Source organism: Pleurodeles waltl, chromosome 10 (assembly GCF_031143425.1).
Source record: "Pleurodeles waltl isolate 20211129_DDA chromosome 10, aPleWal1.hap1.20221129, whole genome shotgun sequence".
Taxonomy (NCBI): Eukaryota; Metazoa; Chordata; class Amphibia; order Caudata; family Salamandridae; genus Pleurodeles; species Pleurodeles waltl.
In genome coordinates this window covers 224813357-224834784 of record NC_090449.1, presented here as the reverse complement: position 1 = coordinate 224834784, position 21428 = coordinate 224813357, and the positions used below count along the sequence as shown (strand labels likewise).

The following is a 21428-nucleotide window of genomic DNA, read 5'->3' as shown; positions in this document are numbered from 1 at the left end:
GTAATTCACCACCACATTCACTTACTGTATCTCCCAGGGATGGGAAACCAGTTTGCAAACCTCCTCAGCAGGATGCAGTAACAAGTCCACGAATGGGAACCTCACCCCCAAGTACTTGATCAGTAATTTCAAAGGTGGGGGGACACCCACACCCCCCTAAGTCCAAGGGCAATGCTCTACGGATGAATTGCTCAGGGATATTTGTTTACGCTTTTCCACCTCTCCCACTCATTCTGTCTCTAGTTCACAAAATGAGTCAAACATCACTCACCATGATCCTTGTAGCTCCCACATGCGCATTTCAACCTTGGTTCACAACATTGTTGGATCTGTCTGTGGTTCCTTACGAGAAACTCCCCAACAGACCAGACCTTCTCACTCAGTCACTGTCAAATCAGACATCCAGATCCCAAGACACTCAATCTTGTGATATGGCTCCTGAGATCATAGAATTTAGTTATTTGAATCTCCCCTTAGAATGTATGGAAATTCTTAGCGAGGCACGTAAACCTACAACTAGACAGTGTTATGTTGCAAAATTGAAGCATTTTGTTTGCTATTGTCAACCTAAACACACTGACCCACTCAAAGCCTCAGTTCAGGACATTGTTTTTACCTGCTACATTTACAAAAGGCAAACTTAGCATACTCATCTTTTAGACTTAATTTGGCAGCTATAGCTGCTTACCTTCAGAACAGACAACATATCTTTTTATTTAGGATTCCAGTTATTAAAGTCCTCATGGAAGCTCTCAAGAGTCATTCGCCCAGGGTTCCCCCAGTCCCATCGTGGAACCTAAATGTTGTTCTCACTAGACTCATGGATCCACCTTTTGAACCTATGCATTCTTGTTCTTTGCAGCTTCTTTCATGTAAGGTAGCCTTCTTGGTAGCTATCACTTCTTTAAGACATGTAAGTGAAATACGGGCTCTAACGTTAGAAGAACCATTCTTCCAATTACATAAAGATAAAGTAGTTCTTAGGACAAATCCTAAATTTGTTCCAAAAGTGGTTTCACCATTTCATATTAATCAGTCAATTGAGTTACCTGTTTGTTTCCCCCAACCAGACTCATTTGCAGAGAGCTCTTCACACACTGGATGTGAAAAGAGCTTTTGTGTATTATATTAACAGAACTTAACAGTTTAGGCAACCCTAACAGCTTTTTGTAGCATCCTCCATGCCTCATGAAGGCACTCCCATTTCAAAAAACATTATAGCCAGATGGATAGTCAATTGTATTCAAACATGTTATTTTAAAGCTAAAAGACAGTTGCCTATTACTCAGAGGGCACATTCCTCTAGAAAAAGGGTGCTCCTATGGCTTTTTTAGGTAAAATTCCAATAGCTGACATTTGTAAAGCTGTTACTTGGCCTACACCACATACATTTACTAAACAATGTTGTGTGGATGTATTAGCACAGCAACAAGCTAATTTTGGTCAAGCTGTGCTTAGCACACCTTTTCAAGCCACTCAAACTCCTACAGGCTAGCCACCGCCTACTTGGAGGGGACTGCTTTACAGTCTATGCAGAGCATGTATCTACAGCCATACATGCCATCAACCGGAAAATGTTTCTTACCCAGTAGACATCTGTTCGTGGCATGTAGTGCTGTAGATTCACATGCATCCCCCCTGGAAGCCTGTAGTTCTAGTGGCATTCTTATATACATTTTGTGTATATATGTAAATACACTGCATGGACATCTTTTTCTTACTCTCAATATATATTCCTTACCTCACCTGCCTGAGGCAAAACAATCTAACAAAGGACTCCATACCCATGTGCATTATCACCGAGAGGAGGAGTCACTCGATCATGTGACTCAAACAGATTCCTCGAATAAAAACAACTTAAAACACTCCGGACCCAACACTAGATGTCAAACTTATACAAAGAATGTGAATTTACAGCACTACATGCCACAAACAGATGTGTACTGGGTAAGTAACTTTTTATATATATATATGTTCGATGGCACGTTTAGCTGCAGATACACATGCTTATGCATAGGTCCTGCCATCTAGTGTTGGGCTTGGAGTGTTACAAGTTGTTTTTCTTCGAAGAAGTGTTTTCGAGTCAAGGGATCGAGTGACTCCTACTCTTTGGCTCCATCGCGCATGGGCATCGACTCCATCTTAGATTGTTTTCTTTCCGCTATCTGGTTCGGACGTGTTTCTTTTCGCTCCGGTAGTTCGAGACGGAAAAGTCCTACAAACTTTCTAATTCATCGGTATTGTTTCGATCTAGCATCGACACTTCGGTACCTGCGGATCCAACTCCTTTACCCGCCCTTCGGGGCACCCGCGCCCAACTCGGGCCTGGTCGGGCCAACCAAAGCCTCGTCAAAGACTCATGGACTGGACCCCATTCCGCTTCTGCCCTCGGTGCCACGCCAAGTTCCAATATATAGTCCTACATCTCATCTGTAAGTTTTGTCTATCTCCAGACCATCAAGAGAATACTTGCGAGACCTGCAGATCCTTCCGCTCGAAGAAGACTGTACGAGACAGAAAAGCGCGAAGGTTGGAAATGGCATTTAGAAGCACCGAACGTCTCGACGTGGAGGAAGAGGAGATTATGCACACCGCAGTCTCCGTTCGGGGGTACGACTCCGAGCACGAGTCCGAGGAGAACAGACCGGTCACAGCAGGACAGCACGTGAGTACGCCTGCCCCTGTCCAATCCAAGCCCAAACACAAGGCCTCGGGAACGCCACTGCCGGAAGGCCATGGCTCCACCGGCAAAAAGACTTCTGGTGACCAAGCAGCAACTTCGGCACCCTAAAAGGCCACGCCACAGAAGCCTTCAGACTCAAGCCGGAGCACAGGCTCCGAAATAGGCAAACACCGACCCATCAAGTCAAAGCCTTGAAAATCCCTGTCGGAGCCGAGGCCATCTACCACTCCAGGCCTTTCGATCCCGAGGAAACCGGCTTCGGAGCCGAAAAGAGACATATACACAGAGGAGCATGGACTTTCGAAACAACTTAAGGAAAGTCATAGATTTTCGGAGGAACTCACGCAAATGGAGGCATTTGACGAAAGGCAGGCCAGAATTCATATTTATAAAGACACTGGCAAGATCCTAACTGCACCTCCTCTAAAAACAAAGAGGAAGTTGTCCTTTCAAGGACAATTGGACACTGATCAGCCACCAGATAAAGTGCCAAAGCCCCCCAAAAAAACTCTGCCTCCTCAATTCTCACCTCATCAGTCTCCTCACCTGACTGTTTCTCCACCTACTACCCCTACTGCACAGTCTCCAGTACACTCTGCAGATTCACACCAAGATAATGTCGACCCATGGGATCGCTGCTATGATCCCATTTCTGATAACAGTCCAGACTGCTATCCTTCGAAACCATCGCCACCAGAAGATAGCACTTCATACACTCAGGTTCTAGCTAGGGCAGGGTCATACCACAACGTAGCCATGCACACAGAACCTCTTGAGGATGATTTTCTCTTGAATACGTTATCCTCCACTCACACTACCTACGGGTCCCTTCCCATGCTTCCAGGCATGTTAAAACATGCACATAAAATTTTCAAGGACCAGTTAAGGCCAGGGTCATCACTCCCGGAGTAGAAAAGAAATATAAGCTGCCTCCTTCTGATCCGGCATTCATTACCCAGCAGCTACCTCCCGATTCTGTAGTTGTCAGTGCGGCAAGGAAAAGGGCTAACTCCCAGTCGTCTGGTGATGCACCGCCACAGACAAAGAAAGCAGAAAATGTGATGCTGCTGGTAAGAGTGGCATCGCAAGCAGCTAATCAAAGGAGAATAGCCAACTGCCAAGCACTACTGGCTAGGTACGATGGGGCCCACTGGAACGAGATGAAAGATATAATTCAACATCTCCTAAAAGATCAACAAAAAAGAGCCCAGCAAATAGTCGAGGAAGGGCAGGCTATTACAAATAACCAAATTAGGTCAGCTCTAGACTCAGCAGACACAGCAGCAAGGACAATCAATACTGCCGTCACCATTCGGAGACACGCATGGCTTCGGTCATCAGGTTTTAAACCAGAAATCCAGCAGGGTGTCCTTACATGCCATTTAATAAGAAACAGCTTTTTGGCACTCAGGTTGATACGGCCGTTGAAAAAATGAAAAAGGACTCTGACACTGCTAAAGCCATGGGTGCTCTTTATTCTACACAGTACAGAGGTTCATTTCAAAAGCCTCAATACTGGGGTGGTTTTAGAACCCAATCATCTGAGGCATCCACCTCACAATCAAAACCATATTACCAGCCTCAGTACCAATGAGGTGGGTTTAGAGGAACTTACAGAGGGCAATTCCCCAGAGGTAGGGGAACATTTCAGCCAACAAAGCAAACCTCACACACAAAACAGTGACTTGCTCCACATCTTCCCTCACCACACTCACCTGTGGGAGGAAGACTGCAAACGTTCCACAAACACTGGTTACCCATTACAACAGACAACTGGGTATTATCCATTATCCACAATGGTTACTGCATAGAATTCGCACAAATTCCTCCAGATATACCTCCAAAACCACACAAACTCTCCTCCCAACACATTTCCATGTTGCAAACAGAAGTACAGTCACTATTACTCAACCAAGCCATAGAGCTTGTACCACAACATCAAATAGGAACACAGGTTTACTCCCTGTACTTCTTTATTCCCAAAAAAGATGGAACATTGAGACCAATACTAGATCTCAGAATCCTCAATCTTTACATACTATCAGAACACTTTTACATGGTAACACTACAGAATGTAGTCCCACTGTTACAACAGCAAGATTTTATGGCAACATTAGACCTCAAAGATGCGTATTTTCACATACCCATCCATCCAGCGCACAAAACATATCTCAGGTTTGTAATACAAGGAAAACAGTACCAGTTCAAAGTGTTACCCTTCAGGATAACAACAGCTCCCAGAGTATTTACAGAATGCTTTGCCGTAGTGGCAGCCTACCTAAGAAGGCAACACATTCATGTCTTCCCATATCTCGACGACTGGCTAATAAAATCCAACAGCCACACACAGTGTCAAAACCATACACATTACGCAATACAAACCCTACACACTCTAGGGTTCTCAATAAACTACCAAAAATTGCACTTACAACCAGCGCAAATTCAACAGTATTTAGGAGCCACACTAAATACGAAAACAGTACTTGCAAGCCCAAGTCCACAAAGGATTCAATCATTCCACAATATATTAGCACAAATTCAGTCAAACCAACAGTACACAGTCAACTTTGTCATGAAACTGTTGGGCATGATGGCATCATGCATCGCCATTGTCCCAAATGCAAGACTAAACATGTGGCCCTAACAACAGTGCCTTGCAAAACAATGGTCACAGGCACATGGTCAACTTCAAGATCTAGTGTTGATAACCGCCAAACACACACATCGCTTCAGTGGTGGAATTCCACAAATTTAAACAAAGGGCAGCCATTTCAAGACCCTGTGCCTCAAGCACACTTACAACAGATGCATCAATGATTGGATGGGGAGCACACCTCAACAATCACAACATTCAGGGACAATGGGACAACAAACACAAACAACTTCATATAAATCACCTAGAATTGCTAGCCGTATTCCTAGCACCCAAAGACTTTCAACCTCTTCTCGTTCACAAACACATTCTCATCAAGACAGACAACATGACTACAATGTATTACCTAAACAAGCTAGGAGGGACCCACTCATCGCAACTGTCCCTTCTAGCACAAAAGATTTGGCATTGGGCAATACACAACAACATTCACGCTGTAGTACAATACATTCCAGGCATACCCAACCAATCAGCAGATGTTCTCAGCCGAGATCATCAACAAACACATGAGTGGGACATTCATCCCCAAACACTTCAAACATACTTTAATCACTGGGGAACACCAGACATAGACCTACTCGCCACCAGCGAAAACGCAAAATGCGAAAACTTTGCATCCAGGTTCCCACACCCTCTATCCAAGGGCAATGCTCTATGGATCAACTGGTCAGGGATATTTGCTTACGCTTTTCCCCCTCTCCCGCTCATTCCATTTCTAGTCAACAAACTGTGTCAAAACAGACTCAAACTCATACTTATAGCACCAACGTGGGCACGTCAACCATGGTACACAACATTGTTAGACCTGTCAGTAGTACCACACATCAAACTACCCAACAGACCAGATATGTTAATACAAAACAAACAACTGATCAGGCATCCAAATTCAGCAATACTCAATCTAGCGATTTGGCTCCTGAAGTCTTAGAGTTTGGATATCTACATCTTCCAACCGAATGTATGGAAGTAATTAAACAAGCAAGAAAACCCACTACCAGGCAGTGCTATGCAAACAAATGGAAAAGGTTTGTGTTTTACTGTCAATCCAAACAAATTGCCCCTCTTTCCACATTGCTACAAGACATTGTAGGTTACTTACTTCATCTGCAAAAGGCAAATTTGGCTTTTTCATCCATCAAAATACATCTCACTGCTATTTCAGCGTATTTGCAAAATATACAACATACCTCTCTATTTAGAGTCCCTGTTACCAAAGCCTTCATGGAATGGCTAAAACGTATCATACCACCAAGAACACCCCCAGTGTATTCATGGAATCTAAATATTGTACTCACACAATTCATGGGTCCACCATTTGAACCCATGCATTCGTGTCAGATTCAATACCTAACGTGGAAAGTAGCATTCCTCGTTGCAATCACTTCATTAAGAAGAGTTAGTGAAATACAAGCTTTCACTATTGAACAACCCTTCATACAAGTACACAAACATAAAGTAGTACTTCGTACAAAACTAAAATTCCTACCTAAGGTGATTTCACAGTTTCATATCAAACAGTGGAACTTCCAGTCTTCTTCCCACAGCCATACTCAGTAGCAGAAAGAGTGCTGCACACATTAGACATTAAAAGAGCTATAATGTGGGGGCGTGGCCACGGAGCTGAGCATGGCGCACGCTTAACCGCTCGGCTCCGGAGGGGCCGACTTCAAACGTATGCCTAGACGCGCTGGGGCGGGCAGTGTCGCGCTCAAAGTGGAGCGGAACGACTGCTGAAGACGTGGGGAGACGGTGGCGGCGCGGCTTGGCCCCCGGGGTGAGCGCCTGGGTTCCCGGGGCTGATCGGGGCTGCGGAGTGGCTGCGGCCTAGCTGACGGGCGGGGCCGCCCCGCGCTGAATTGAGGTGCCGCTGGCTCGGAGCGAAGGAGGAGGTGAGCGGCGATTGCGGGTGGGGCCACTGGCGAGGGGCCGTTGCCCCGGGGGTGGCCCCCTGCGGATTCGTGTGGCCCGGCGGGGATCGTGCCCGGGGGCCTGCTGGCGGGCTGCGGCCGCGGTCCTGGGACGTGCGGCGTGCCGCGCCGGGCGCGGAGGCTGTGCGCGGGCCCGCCCCGAGGTGTGAGGGGCAGATCGGAGTGCCGAGTGGGGGCGCCGGACGGAGTGAAATTGGCCTCCCACCCGGGAGACGTGGCCTGGTGCTTCCCGGCTGCGGGGGCACGGACGGTGAGGAGACAAGGGGACAAGAGGCGCCCCGAGGAGGACTGATAGGGAGCCCGCTTCTCCTGTGCCCCCTGGGGGCCGTACGACTGCCGTTGCCCGGGTGGCCCCTGTATGGTGGCGGGGGGGCCCCCTGTGCCTAGGACGGTTCAAGTTGGACGCTGATCGCCCGTCGCGGGGTGTGGCGGCGAGGGTCCGCCCCGTGCTGATTGCTGTTATCATCCGAAATTTTAGACTGCGCACCATTGTTGGGGTCCCTCCTGGCTACTGGAGACGGCGCGGCCTTGGGGGCCTGCCGCGGCTGCCCCTCCCGCGCAGGGCGGCGCGGTCTTGGGGGAGGCGCCGCCCCCGACCCGATCCAAACCACCTTGTTACCGACTACGCCGCTGGTGGGGACGCTCGGCGGAGGCGAGCTACACGGCGACATCGAGGATCCTGGGCGCACCTGCTTACTGTGGCCCAACGAGCTGGAGATGACTGGCTTGGTGGCTGAGACTCCTCCTAGAGCGACCAGAACCTGAGATCTTGACGGCAACAGATTGGGTGAACGAGCAGGCCAACAGCAGGCAGCATAATTACCTGTGCAGCTCGCCGGCCTCGCTGAGACGCCCTCCTCTGCATATCCAATGCCCTCCAAGGGCAGACACAAGAACAAAGCCATGGAACCCATGACACTGATACCAATGGCGGACAACGAGCTGACCACACAGAGCCAGTCACAAACCAAGGTTCAGGACACCCTGGACAAGATACTGGGTGCCATTGAGGACACCAAATCCACTCTACAGCGTGACATTAATCAGGTGGCGATAGAGGTTGGGCTATTGAGAGCCGACCACCACAAATTGGCCGACAGAGTAAAGGAGGCAGAAGCAACACTAGAGGAAGTTGTTCCAAAACAAGCAGAAGTATCAGCGGAGGTGACCTCTCTGGCAGACAGAGTGGCGAAGCTCGAACGGCGAGCTGAGGACGCAGAGGGCAGAAACAGGAGAAACAATATTCGCGTGGTGGGTCTCCCTGAGGGGGTCGAGGGGACTAACATGGTGGAGTTTCTGGAGAAATGGCTAAGTACGGTTGTGGCACCAGGATGCCTGACCCCCTTTTATTCATTGGAACGTGCACACCGGGTGCCGGCTAGACCGCTTGCCCCTGGCAGACCGCCCCGGGCTGTAATTGCTAAACTCCTGCACTATAGTGACAGAGACATCCTCCTGCAGAAAGCCAGGGAATTGGGTCCGTTTAAAGTGGCCAATGGCGAAGCAACACTGTTCCCTGACTTCACCTTGGAGGTCCAAAACAAGCGTGCCTCCTTCCTGGCCGTTAAAAGAACTTTACGAGAAGAAGGGATACAGTACTCATTGCTCTATCCAGCAAGACTACGAGTGATTGTGGAGGGGAAAACCACTTTCCTCCAGACTCCGGAGGAGGCATGGGAGTGGCTTGAGAGCTCGGGGTCGGGCCCGGCGCGGCCTGCGCCGGGGGGCCGCGGTGGGGGGGGGTCCCGGCGGGCCCTGAGAGGGAGAAGGCCAGGGGGCGGCCGACGGCTAGCACCCACGCAGGCACAAAGGGAGACTGGAAAGAGAGAAGCCCTAAAAGCGGCAGCCAAGATGGGAGTGGAATCGTCTCTGCCGGCGGTCTCTGAAGAGGAATCAGAAGACATAGTGGTGTCCTCGCCCGAGGGCTCTGGGGGATCGACTAGTGCGCCGGAGGTAACCCCACAAACGGCTGATGAACTGATCTAAACAGAACCTGCACCGGCGCTGAAAGGCGAGTCAAGATAAGAAGTACGGTGGCCCCTCCGGACCTGGCCGCCCCCCCGGACCTGTTTCTCGCCTGTCAACCCTGACCGGCGAGTATTGACTTGATGTGTTTGTGTGATCTGCAGTGTTGTAGGACTTACTGGGCAGCCTACAGTTTTGGAGGCGCCCTGGGGAAGGGGAGTTGGGTTTTTTTGTTATTAGTTATACCGGCTATATGTGCGATGTGGGCTGATCATAATGAAGGTGCAAGCTTCTGGGGGGCTTGGCCGGGGCCGGGGGCGCGTAGACTCCATGTACAACGGGTTCTAAGAATACGATGGGGGGCTACAACACTATGACCTGGAACGTTAGGGGGATGGGCACTCCGAGTAAGCGACATAGAATTCTTTCCTTTTTAAAAAGAAGAGGGGTGCATATAGCTATGCTACAGGAGACTCACCTCGCGCCCGGAGAGGGGGAGAAATTACGGAGGAGATGGAGGGGTCAGGTATTTGCCACAGAATATTCAGCTTACGCAAGAGGAACCCTAATTTGGATTAGAGCGGGAGTTCCATTTGTGCTAGATTCCTCCAACATAGACAGGGAGGGAAGATTTGTCATTCTAGAAGGGAAACTACAGGGGCTCCAGTTGACCCTGAGTTGTATATACGCCCCCAACCAGGAACAAGCATTATTCATGACGGGCCTGTCTGGGCATCTCACTCGTCAATGCACGGGGGAAGTACTAATAGGAGGAGACTTTAACGCAGTGCTTGATATCGACCTAGATAGGTCTAACCCCCCACTGCAGGGAGCAACATCAATTAAAGCAGCAAAAAAACTAGCAGAGTGGCTGGACGCCTGGGGACTGGTGGATGCTTGGAGGCTACAACACCCTGTTGCCAGGGATTATTCGTTTTACTCGGGCCTCCACCAGGTACATACTAGAATCGACAGAATAGTTTGCACAGCAGGGCTGGCCCGAAATATGACCCACGCGGAGTACCTTGCCCGCACAATATCTGATCATAATCCTCTATTGATGACATTGAATGTATCTCGGGACAGACCTCCTATACCGGCATGGAGAATGCTTCCGTCGGCCTTGGAGGACCAAGCGTACAGGGAGGGGGTACAAAGCTACTTAGAGGAACACATAGAGGATAACCGGGGATCCACTTCCTCCAGAGGCATAGAGTGGGAGACACTCAAGGTGGGGACGCGGGGTCATTGTCTGGGACAGTCAGTGGGGATAAAACGTACACTTGAGAGAGAACTAAACGCACTGGAGAAGGTCATCCACGAGGGGGAGTTGAGACAGGGCCCCACAAGACAAGCGGATGAAGAGTACGAGAGTGCGCGTAGGGAGCACTCCCGAATAGAAGAGCGTCTTAGATGCCACAGTGTGCAAAGATACTTGGTATCCATGCAATCAGAGGAGGGGAGATCCGGTAGACTTTTGGCATGGCTAGTGCGCCCGAATGGTGATAGTGGTCCTATTGCAAGTGTATTGGACAGGGGTGGGACACGCAGAATTAGTCCAGAATCCATTAACGACGCATTCAAAGATTATTATACGTACTTGTATAGGAAGCCCACAGACTTGGAGGTGGGGATCCTTGATGGTTTCCTAACTCGGATGTCTCTGCCGGCTTTGAGCCCGGAGGACGGGGCCGGCCTGGGGGGTCCAGTGACTGTAGAAGAGATAAACGAAGCAATCACGCAGCTGGCTCCTGGGAAGACCCCGGGCACAGATGGTCTTCCGATGGATTTTTATAAAAAGTATAAATCCTTATTAACTCCCAGACTGAAGGAAATGTATATGGAGGCGGTAAAGAATGGGGTGCTCCCTTCCACGCTCCGTGAAGCATTGGTTGTGCCGCTCCCAAAAACAAACATTAGTGATCCATCGGTAACAGAATTTAGACCACTATCAATGCTAAATAGCGACTTTAAGATCTTGAGTAAGATACTAGCTAATCGGTTACTGCCCCTTATGCCGACCCTGGTGCACCCTGACCAGAATGGTTTTATTCCTGGTCGCAGCACCTCCTTGAATCTTAGGCGGATTTTCTCTATAATGCATATGCCTGATGAGGCGAAGCCACCAGCCGGGACCTTGCTAGCTGTGGACTTTGAAAAGGCCTTCGACTCGATCAGATGGGATTACTTGAGGGCGACAATGTTAAAAATGGGCCTGGGTGGTGGCTGGGTTGCCTGGGTGGACCTGTTATATTCGTCCCCATTGGCAAGGGTCAAGACGGGTAGGACGGTCTCAGCTGCTTACCCAGTGCATCGGGGAACTAGACAGGGATGCCCCCTGTCCCCATTGTTGTTCGCGTTGGCGATGGAACCCTTAGCGGCGTGGGTGCGAGGTGAAGGAGCGGGCAGAGGGATTCGGTGGGGACCAGGGGATCACATTATCTCGCTATATGCAGACGACATTTTGATATACCTTAGAGACGGGGCGAGTGGACTCCCCTGGGCCCTGAACGTACTTGAGGAATTTGGTTTAGTATCAGGATTAAGACTTAACCGTAATAAAACATATGTGTTCCCCCTGACGTCTGGATATGGTCGCCCCATAGCGTGCCCGGTGGACCTGAAATGGGCTCCGCGTACATTTAGATACTTGGGGATCCAGATCTACCATGGTATGGCTGACCTAAGAGAGGGTAACCTAGGTGGAGTGCTTCGTTCGCTGAGATCATCAGTAACATTCTGGCGCTCTTTAAAATTGTCAGTGATGGCTAGAGTGGCGCTATCCAAAATGATCATGCTCCCCCGACTGCTCTATTACTTTGCCAATTTACCGCTGCTAATACCCCGGGCATGGTTCCGTGATCTGAACACATTGCTTAGAGAACTAATTTGGGATAGTGGGCGAAGACGTACCACTCTCGTGACCATCTGCAGGCCTCCCCAAGCGGGAGGCCTGGGGGCACCTGACTTTGAGGCATATTACCTTGCATCCCAATTGCAGTGGATAGCCGGGTGGCTTACGGGTCGGGGCCAATTGGATTTATATACGGCCCAGGGAGTGATTGATACGGCGTGGATTGCGGCAAACATGGCAAACAGGAAGATAACTCTCCCTGGGAACAACATAATGATAAAAGTGGCAATAGGATGTTGGAAAAGATGCACGAAAAGAGTAGGAGTTGGTCACCCGTATTCTCCAGCTCTGCCGCTGGCAGTACTTGCTATAGAACCCAGGGGGAGGGGGCCGGGAAGTATGGGACTCAGTCATTGGCTAGCAGCGGGAATAGAAGTAGTGGGAGGACTTTTCAAAGAGGGAGTCCTGAGGGGATTTGATGACTTGATGGAAGAGGGTGTTCCCGGTGGACAGTTTCTACTGTACGGGAGACTGGTACATACCCTTAGGGCTCACTGGGACACGGCAAATGCGGAACCTGACACACACGGGGTCTTGCACTCACTGATGACATTAGGTGAGGAAACACGTCTCATCACCAAGATATATCGGTCCCAGGTTGAGGCAGCTTTAGACCCCCTACGTTCACTGAGAGGAGGCTGGGAGGGCACGGTTGGTCGAGAACTCACAGACTCAGAGTGGAAAAAGATACTGGCTTACCCCCGGATGGTGTCCCGTAATACACGCTTAAGGTACCTTCAATATAATTACCTGCATAGAACATACCTCACACCCCACAGGCTGTTCCGTATATACGGTGGATCTCCAGCGACCTGCCCGAGATGCGGGGGGTGGGGCGAATTTCGACCACATGGTTTGGACTTGCCCGGTGATCCAGACTGGCTGGAAGGAAATGTTGACTACCTTAACTGAATTGCTTGAGGTTGAGCTAAGACCCAGCCCCGAGATGTGCTTGCTGGGCCTTGGACCAACGGCACTCCGTGGAAAAGTGAAGGGGCGCTTTTTGGACCTCACCCTGGCACTATATAAGAGACTAATCTCGAGGGGCTGGAAAGCTGCGGGTTGTCCTTTACTGACTGTCTGGGAGAATGATACATTAACGTGGGCTAGAGCTGAATTACAGGTCCTAAAAGCAGAAGAAGCCAGGAGTATCCGCCGGGTTCCCATAGCTCCGGGGTGGGAGAACTTAGTGACGAATTGGGAGAGTATAACTAGGAGATTGGTGAACCCAGCAAGAGAAACCAGCGACTCCCAACCCACGCCGAGGTCGGAGCCAGGCGATTGTAGCACATAGATAGGCGCCCAGAACAAACCCGACCCCCACGTGGCTTTCATTAAGTGTAGAGGCCTGAAGACAGCTGGGCCGTGGATCCCCACCTCGCCATCGAACATGATAGGCAGTGTGCGTGCCCCTCCGCCTACACGGCGCGTCCCTGCGCCCTGGGTCGATATTACCCCCTGCTTAAAATTAAAATAAAAAGTGGATCTGACATAGCACCTTCAGTTCAACAACTATAAAAATCATTTGCACATAGCCGCATGGTTGGCCCTGTGTGGCCTGTTCTTTTTTATTCCCGCCTCTTCCTCCTTCCTCTCACACCCAATTGGGTGGCACCTAACCCTCTATATCATTATTCCAAGTTACAAGGAAGAAGGGGTTTAAACCTGTTGCTTGACTATTGCTTATGCAGAACAAAGAGCTGTAACAAAGAAAAGTGATTGAATAAGTAAAAGAGTAACTGGTTGAATAAAGAGAAATAAAACGACTGTTAATAAAGATTGAGCAATAAGCGAAAAAGTACAAAATAAGAAGCAGATATAAAAGTGCATGTGAAATGAATAAATATGTAACGTTGTAATAGCAAAATGTTAATAAAAATATATTCTAAAAAAAAAAAAAAAGAGCTATAATGTATTACATTCACAGAACTAAATCATTTAGGAAAACGAAACAGTTGTTTGTGGTGTTCCAAAAACCACATACTGGAAATCCAATCTCAAAGCAAGGACTAGCTAGATGGATAGGAAAATGCATCCAAACGTGTTACCTGACGGCCAAAAGGCAGCTATTAGTAACACCAAAAGCACATTCCACAAGAAAAAAAGGAGCAACAATGGCCTTTTTAGGAAATATACCAATGACAGAAACCTGTAAAGCAGCCACTTGGTCAACACCCCATACATTTACCAAGCATTACTGTGTAGATATGTTAGCAATACAACAAGCAACAGTAGGACAAGCTGTACTAAGAACACTATTTCAAACAACTTCAACTCCTACAGGCTAACCACTGCTTATGGGACGAAATCTGCTTTGTAGTCTATGCATAGCGTGTGTATCTGCAGCTACACATGCCATCGAACGGAAAATGTCACTTACCCAGTGTACATCTGTTCGTGGCATGTTCCGCTGCGGATTCACATGTGCCCGCCCACCTCCCCGGGAGCCTGTAGCCGTTTAAGTTAAAACAAGCATTTCTACATATGTATATATATTTCTATTCCATTAGCATGGATATCTCTTTTCTTTATACTCTATCACTTCTACCTTACCCTCTGCGGGAAAACAATCTAAGATGGAGTCGATGCCCATGCGCAATTAAGCCGAAGAGGAGGGGTCACTCAATCCCGTGACTCGAAAACACTTCTTTGAAGAAAAATAACTTGTAACACTCCGAGCCCAACACTAGATGGCAGGACCTATGCATAACATGTGAATCTGCAGCGGAACATGCCACGAACAGATGTACACTGGGTAAGTGACATTTTCCATATATAATACTGTATATATTTCTCTGGTTACTAAGTAGACGGTTGTTTATTTTACTCCTGTCAGTAGGTATATCAATATTAAGAATATCTTTAAGGTGTTTTTATCATCTCTAGCTACTTTTCCTGGGGGAAAGTATATTTATATGCCAAATAGTTGCTATTGTTGTCTTCTTTTTAAAGATGGCAATGGTATGTTTTATCTGCAAGAGATAAACATTCTATGTGTGTTTTATAGTGTAGGTCTGGTTAGGAATGTACCTTTACATGGCAAGAGGTTTTGCTCAGTGGCATGTTATGCTGCTCTGTGTTCCAGCAGCGTAGAGCATGCTGTTTCGGTCTACATATAAGAACAAATAGATTTATCTTCACTAGCTCATTTGGCAATAATGTCCTACGGTCATGATTAGTGTTTCTTAACATTGTTTTCTTTGTCTTTGACTTTCATTGCTGTGGTCCTTTCCACAGTACTTTTGGGGTGCTAATGCATGGTTTTGGATCGCATTAAGGGAGCAAATAGCTTAATATTCATTTTGTTAGCTCACCTCTAACACCGATTGGTCATATTAACATGGATTTCTTTATTCCATGTTTTTGAATGTTTGACTCCTTATCCGTAGTTCCTCCCACATGTTTTACATTGTGAAATATGTTAGGGCTCACCTACATTATTATAACTGCCTGGTCTCTTTGAATTATTCTAGACTGGGTTTGTTGGAAGGACAGATTTTTAATTGTATTAATCATGGGTGATGCTATTTCCATGCTATTTTTATGACTTTTTAATATTGTTGTCCTTTACACAGTTCTTTCATTAAAGAGGATGTATTTCTTCATATGTATTCCTATGATTGCATGTTCTATTTCTCTTGTACTAGACCAGTTTTCTTTTGGTTAGAGACTTTCAGTGTTGTGGGTCACTTCTGATGCACATTTGAGATACTAACATGGATGAGCTTATTCCCATGTTTTTCATGTCTTATGGCTTTATTTACCTGTGACTCCCTCCACAGGTTTTGATGAAATAGAGTATATTATTACTCACCTTATTTGTTGATTGTCCAGTCTTTTTCTAGACTGGTTTTATGATACTTAGAAACTTTTTGGGGAGGTCTCAGTTTGCATTCCCTCCTCTGGGTTACTATGACCTTTGGTATCTGATTCTGAAGTAAGGAGTCTGTGGCTAGATGTCTCTATCAGATGAACAAGTCACCTACCTTTGGTAACGCGTTATCTGGTAGAGAGAGGTTCTAGCCCACAGATTCCATAACAATCCACCCTGCTCAGCGAACTAAGTCCTCTTTGGTCTCTGAAGATTTCATTGTGGAAATTCACACCTTGAATTAAGAATTCAGTTTCTATATTTGGCTCCACATTTTGAGCGCCAAGAATAGGCATGGCATAAACTGACATCGGTGCATCTGTGAGGGGGTTATATGGACTCTGCTAATGTCACATCCGGTGGACGACATCGACAAGGAGTCATGTGACGCCCTCTTCCTGTGCACAGATGTGCTATGGAAAAAAGTTGCCGGATCCAGTCTCGCGCCTGGGGAAAATTCTAAAGTAAGGATTCTGCGGCTAGATCCTGTCTTTTCCAGATAATGCGTTACCAATAGTACGTAACGTTTTATAACTCAAAGAAACAAAAACAAAAATGTAATTGACAGTTGGAGCTTTTCCTAAATTCAATTGAGACAACTGATTGTCCATGCTGTATTATGTTTGATGCACACTGCTCCCAAGAATGAATCTGAGGATATTAACTTTTATCCTCCAAATTCATCACATTTACACAACATTTTAAATGTTTCAGTTGTACATTTTGTTCTTTTTTTATATACACTTTATTAATCCTGAAGTATTAGGGAAATTCCTTGGCAGTGGTGGGCCCTCTGAGTAGGCTTCATGGTCCCCCAAGCAACCCCAGACCACAAGTTAAAGACAACTGCAGTAGACCATAAGATTAATAGTGATTTAAAGAAGTCCTTTACAGCTTGCACTCTACTACTTAAGTCTGGAGCTTAGTTGGCCTATGCTTCTCAGACTCAGGGCACATATTGTTCTGACATTCTGGTTCAAATAGAGCAAGAGCCGAAAAGCTTGGCAAATATCTTTTTGGATATTTTAAAATCAATGACTGTTGCTTCTGATAGAGACTTCTAACTGCAGGTTTATCGCCTTATAATATTCCCCAAGCATCAGACTTGATCCAGAAAACTTGGAAAGGGTCTCTATGCACAGGGAGGTGGTGTTTTTGGCTCTGCATCAACATCATCCATGCCAGATTTGACAGGTGCAGATCTATCTAGGTGGCACCCAGGCATGCTGACATCAGTTAATTTCTTTCCGCGCCAAAAGACATGGATGCAGAGCTTCCTTTGTCTCTTGAGACGATTTTTCTGCTACATTTGATGCCTTTTTTAATATTTTCTCCACTGTGAACAGGGCATTTTCCCAAATAAATCTTCAGGGTCTAAATACTGTGGGGAATATTACAGATACACGTCAATCTCTGATTCCCACCTGGTCTGTCTGAGGTCATCCCAAGACCTGTGGTGACTGCGCCTTGATGGACCCGAAGGTGATCCAGGAACAGGAGGTGAAGTGTCACCCGACGTAAGGAAGGGACACGTTGTTCAAAGTCACAGAGTTATTACTGTTCCCGATCTTGTTCCCGGAAGCCACCCAAGAGAAGTCGTTTTCAAAGTCGCACTCCTCCAGTAAGTCAACGAAGAAGCAATCTAAATGGGGCTTCAAGTCCCCTGAGAGGATATGAGGGTCATTGTACCGCCAGGACCCTCTCCCGCAGCTATTCTCCGGTGTCAGTCAGGGCCTCTGATCCCTGCAAGCCTGCATTTCCTGGATCAGGGACGACTCCTGCACAACTCCCTGATTTGGAAGTGGAACCCGCGGGACATCCCTTGGTGCCAGTTAGGCCGTCTAGATCCACTCCTTCATCCATGCCAAGACCGGCACTGATGCTTCTACTGGCTCCATTCTCCATGCCAAGATGTGACCCGCTGACACCATCCTTATCAGTACTGATAGACCAGCCCATGCCTTTGTCTGGTGCCGAACAACCGCTGTGCCGACCACATCCGGTGTCAAGCTCAGCACTGCTTCTTCCACGCCCTGATTCTGGCACTGTTGCCTTGCCATCGAGCAGGGAACACTTAATGAAATTTTTGGCATGGTTTCCAATGACGGCACCTATGATGACACCATTAACCAGTCCGATCATAAATGGTATGATAAGCCCCAAGAAGTCAGTGGGCTAGTTATGTCCCCAGACAGTATGTTCTCCCCTTCCGGGCTGGCCCTAGAGGACTCTGCAGCCTCCTATATGCTATTGTGAAGACCTGCTGATATTCTGAATCTTCAGCTTCCCTGCAAGGAAGTCAAAACAAACTTCTTGACTGAGGTCCTCCAGCCTGGTCGGATTGCTCTGAGCCTCTCCTCCCCTTCAACGGGGGACCTGGGCTAAGCCTTGCTCAGGGGCCCCTGTAATTTGCCATATGGACAGATACTACTGTTCTACTCCGGAAGATCCATCCTTCCTTCTCACAGCACCCCTTACCTGAGATTCTAGTGGTGCAGGCTTCAGCTAGCAGCATCAGAATCGTCCATGCTGGATTTGATGTTCTTTTCTTTCTGTACCATCAGTGCATATCTGAAAAGAGCTACCTCTGTCCATTTTTTTGACTATTTTTTAGACGTTTTATTGAACTTTCCTCCCAGTGTGCATAGGGATATACCCTAAAAAAAACAGTGGGGTTTAAACCCAGTGGTTTCTGTCACAGGCAGATGACAGTGACAGATCCCCACTTTTTTTGACTCTGGTACCTAGAGCCTGGCCACAACTCTTAGGCTTTCCTTGGCTGCCATGCCATGAATCACAAGGCAGTTCAGGAGCACTCCCTGAAGCTTTTGGTAGCTCAGTGCCAGCCTACTCTGCCACGCTACAGGTCCTGGTCGCACCAACGCTCCCGGGTCCTTTCACAGTGCTGTTCCTGATACTCATGGCATTCAAAATAGATATCTGGTTAGTCACATAAGAAGTCATTACCCGATGTCGACTCTGGTGCCGGCCAGAACACAACTTTCCGAGTCAGAAACAGGGCCTCCTTTCTTCGTTAGACCCTGTGTGGAGTATAATTAGGGAGGGTCTGAGGCTTCTTATGATTATTCCAAACCCTTAGAAGAGACTGAGGATAATTTGTAAGAAGAATTGGTAGATGCTAGTGGTTTGGACACCGCCCCAAAAAGCGGGTTATTCTCTCCTCCGAGTGTGGCTTTGGAGGAAGGGGCTTTGTAAGGAAATGGAGTGAATGAAATGGTGTGGTGTGCAACCTCACTGTGTAATTTGCTTACTAACTCTTTAGGACCGTTTCATTTGGTAAACCCTCATCTCAACCCTGGGTAGCTGTGGCTCTGAGCAGTGTTGCCTACCACGCCACCAGATAGGGACTCAAAGAGGCTTAGAGCCCTTGCACAAAGGAACTTACTCAAAGGTCTTTACACAAAGGCAACAAGTGCAAAGTATTCAAACAGCACCAAAACAATTGCAGAAGAAATCAATACAACACTCAAGAAATCCGACACCAATTTATGAAAATACTCTTTATTTTTATAAGAATTTAGACACCACAATGAAAAAGATCCCCTAGAGGATTTCGAAGATACAGAATTTACAAGAATGAATACAGCAAGGCAATTCAGTCAACTGCAAATAAGCACTAGCAAATTCATCCAATTTGACACTTGGAAACGTTTTCAGTAAAAAGTTGGGCTATGTGTAACACGGTCACTTGGAGTCACTGTAGGTGACCAGCTCCAGTTAGGTGACCAACTCCAGTCACAAGGACCAGCCAGCTCTCCAACATCAGTTACCTTAACAGGAGAAACAATCTTCAGTCAGATTCAGGCACTTTTATCTAATGTAGGTTTTTTCCTATGGAAATGGTCATGATGAGGGATGCTGAAGATGCACAAGGATGCTGTTGGAGTGACACAGTTGATGGAGGTCTTCCTGCAGGTACTCCTTGGTCCATGAGATGGTGTGGGGGTCCTTGTTGCAGGGTCGATTTTTTTCCACAAGGTCCTCTCCTATCTGGCTGAAGTAGTCGCCACTGGACTACCAGTCGCCCTGTGTTCCTGTTACAGGCCAATCCTTCCTGAGTTAATAGCTTGCCCTCTGAGGGTCACAGCAGCTCTGCAAACAGCACTCCAAGGCTCAGCGGACTCTGGTGCAACTCTGTGCATCTGGTCTTGGTCCCAGGGGCTACACGCCGGCGGTGGTAGTACCTTGAAAGCTTTGAGCTACCAACCTACCCTAGAAGGCTTCTTCAGCTGTTGTGTCCATGTGCTGCGAACAGGAAGCCAGTTGGCTGGCTCTTTGAGTCTCCTGGCTTTGCCTGGCTGTGGAGTTAACTTTTCCTTGAGTAGGACACGGCAGGCACAGTCCCTCTCTTCACTAGTTAGCAGGTGCAGACCTTAACAGTGCAGCCTCTCTTTGTTGCCCCCTTCAGTGAAGAAGGGCATTCTTTCTGAGGTCCTCCTTCCTGGTCAGTTAAGATCTGAAGTCAGGGTACTAGGGATGCCCTCTTTATGCTCCAAAAAAAGCCTTGAGGCCAGGATGCAGTTGGTAGCCAGTGAGCTACTGGGTTCCCTCTTACCTGGTGACCACTTCCTGTAAAGTGTGGCATCTGAATATCCCAGGATGCACATTCTACCCACTTAGAAGATGGCAAGACCCCCCTTCCATTGTGTGGACCTTACTAACCGGGACTGTGGTGTGGTTACCTCAGAGTTTAGCACCCCTGGGAAAACCATTTTGGCAACAGGTTTCCCCTCTCTGCTTCCCGTGCCAGCCTGTCTGCCTAAACAGTGGGGCAGCCCTCCACCGTATGGTTACACATTTACCCTTCAAAGGCAGCTTCCTATTGACGCCTGCGTTTCTGGGCCAACACCCATGTGGCTTCCTGCAGGAACGAGATAACACCTTCCTGGCTTGCATTCCCTCTTTGTTTCCCTTCCTGAGATTTGTTGGCATGTCTTCCCGGTAGGGCAGAAAGTTCTCTTGTGCATTAATTTCAACTTTAGATTCAAGTCAAGCTTAATGTAACAAGTTGTTTGTTACCTTGGCGGGCCGACTTTGGTCGCACTGTTCAGAAATTAGCACAGCTGAAGTGTCAGCGTGTAATCCTGCGTTTACCAATAGGGTGGCCAGGCCCCTTCCTGGACATCTGTGAGGTTTCTTCGTGGGCATCTCTGTCCACCGTACCAAGCACTACTGCCTGGACAGTCAGGTCGATCGTGACAGGCATGTTGCCAGTTCGGTCCCCCACAACTTCTTGGTCCAGTCTGTTCACAGACCCTCTTCTGGAGAGGCATTGCTTGTGTATCTATTCTAAGTTTAGGAATCATGCGGCTAGAAGTCCCTATCAGATGAACAAGCTCCTTGCCTTCGGTAATGCCTTATCTGGTTTAGTATCTAGTTGCAGACTCCTTACT

General features: G+C 47.8%; 1 protein-coding gene across 2 annotated transcripts in view; it reads left to right on the top strand.

Moving 5' to 3' along the window:
• Nucleotides 1–21428, top strand: part of SMG1 (SMG1 nonsense mediated mRNA decay associated PI3K related kinase) — a 1401298-nt gene that overhangs the window by 1372807 nt on the left and 7063 nt on the right. The window lies entirely within an intron of this gene.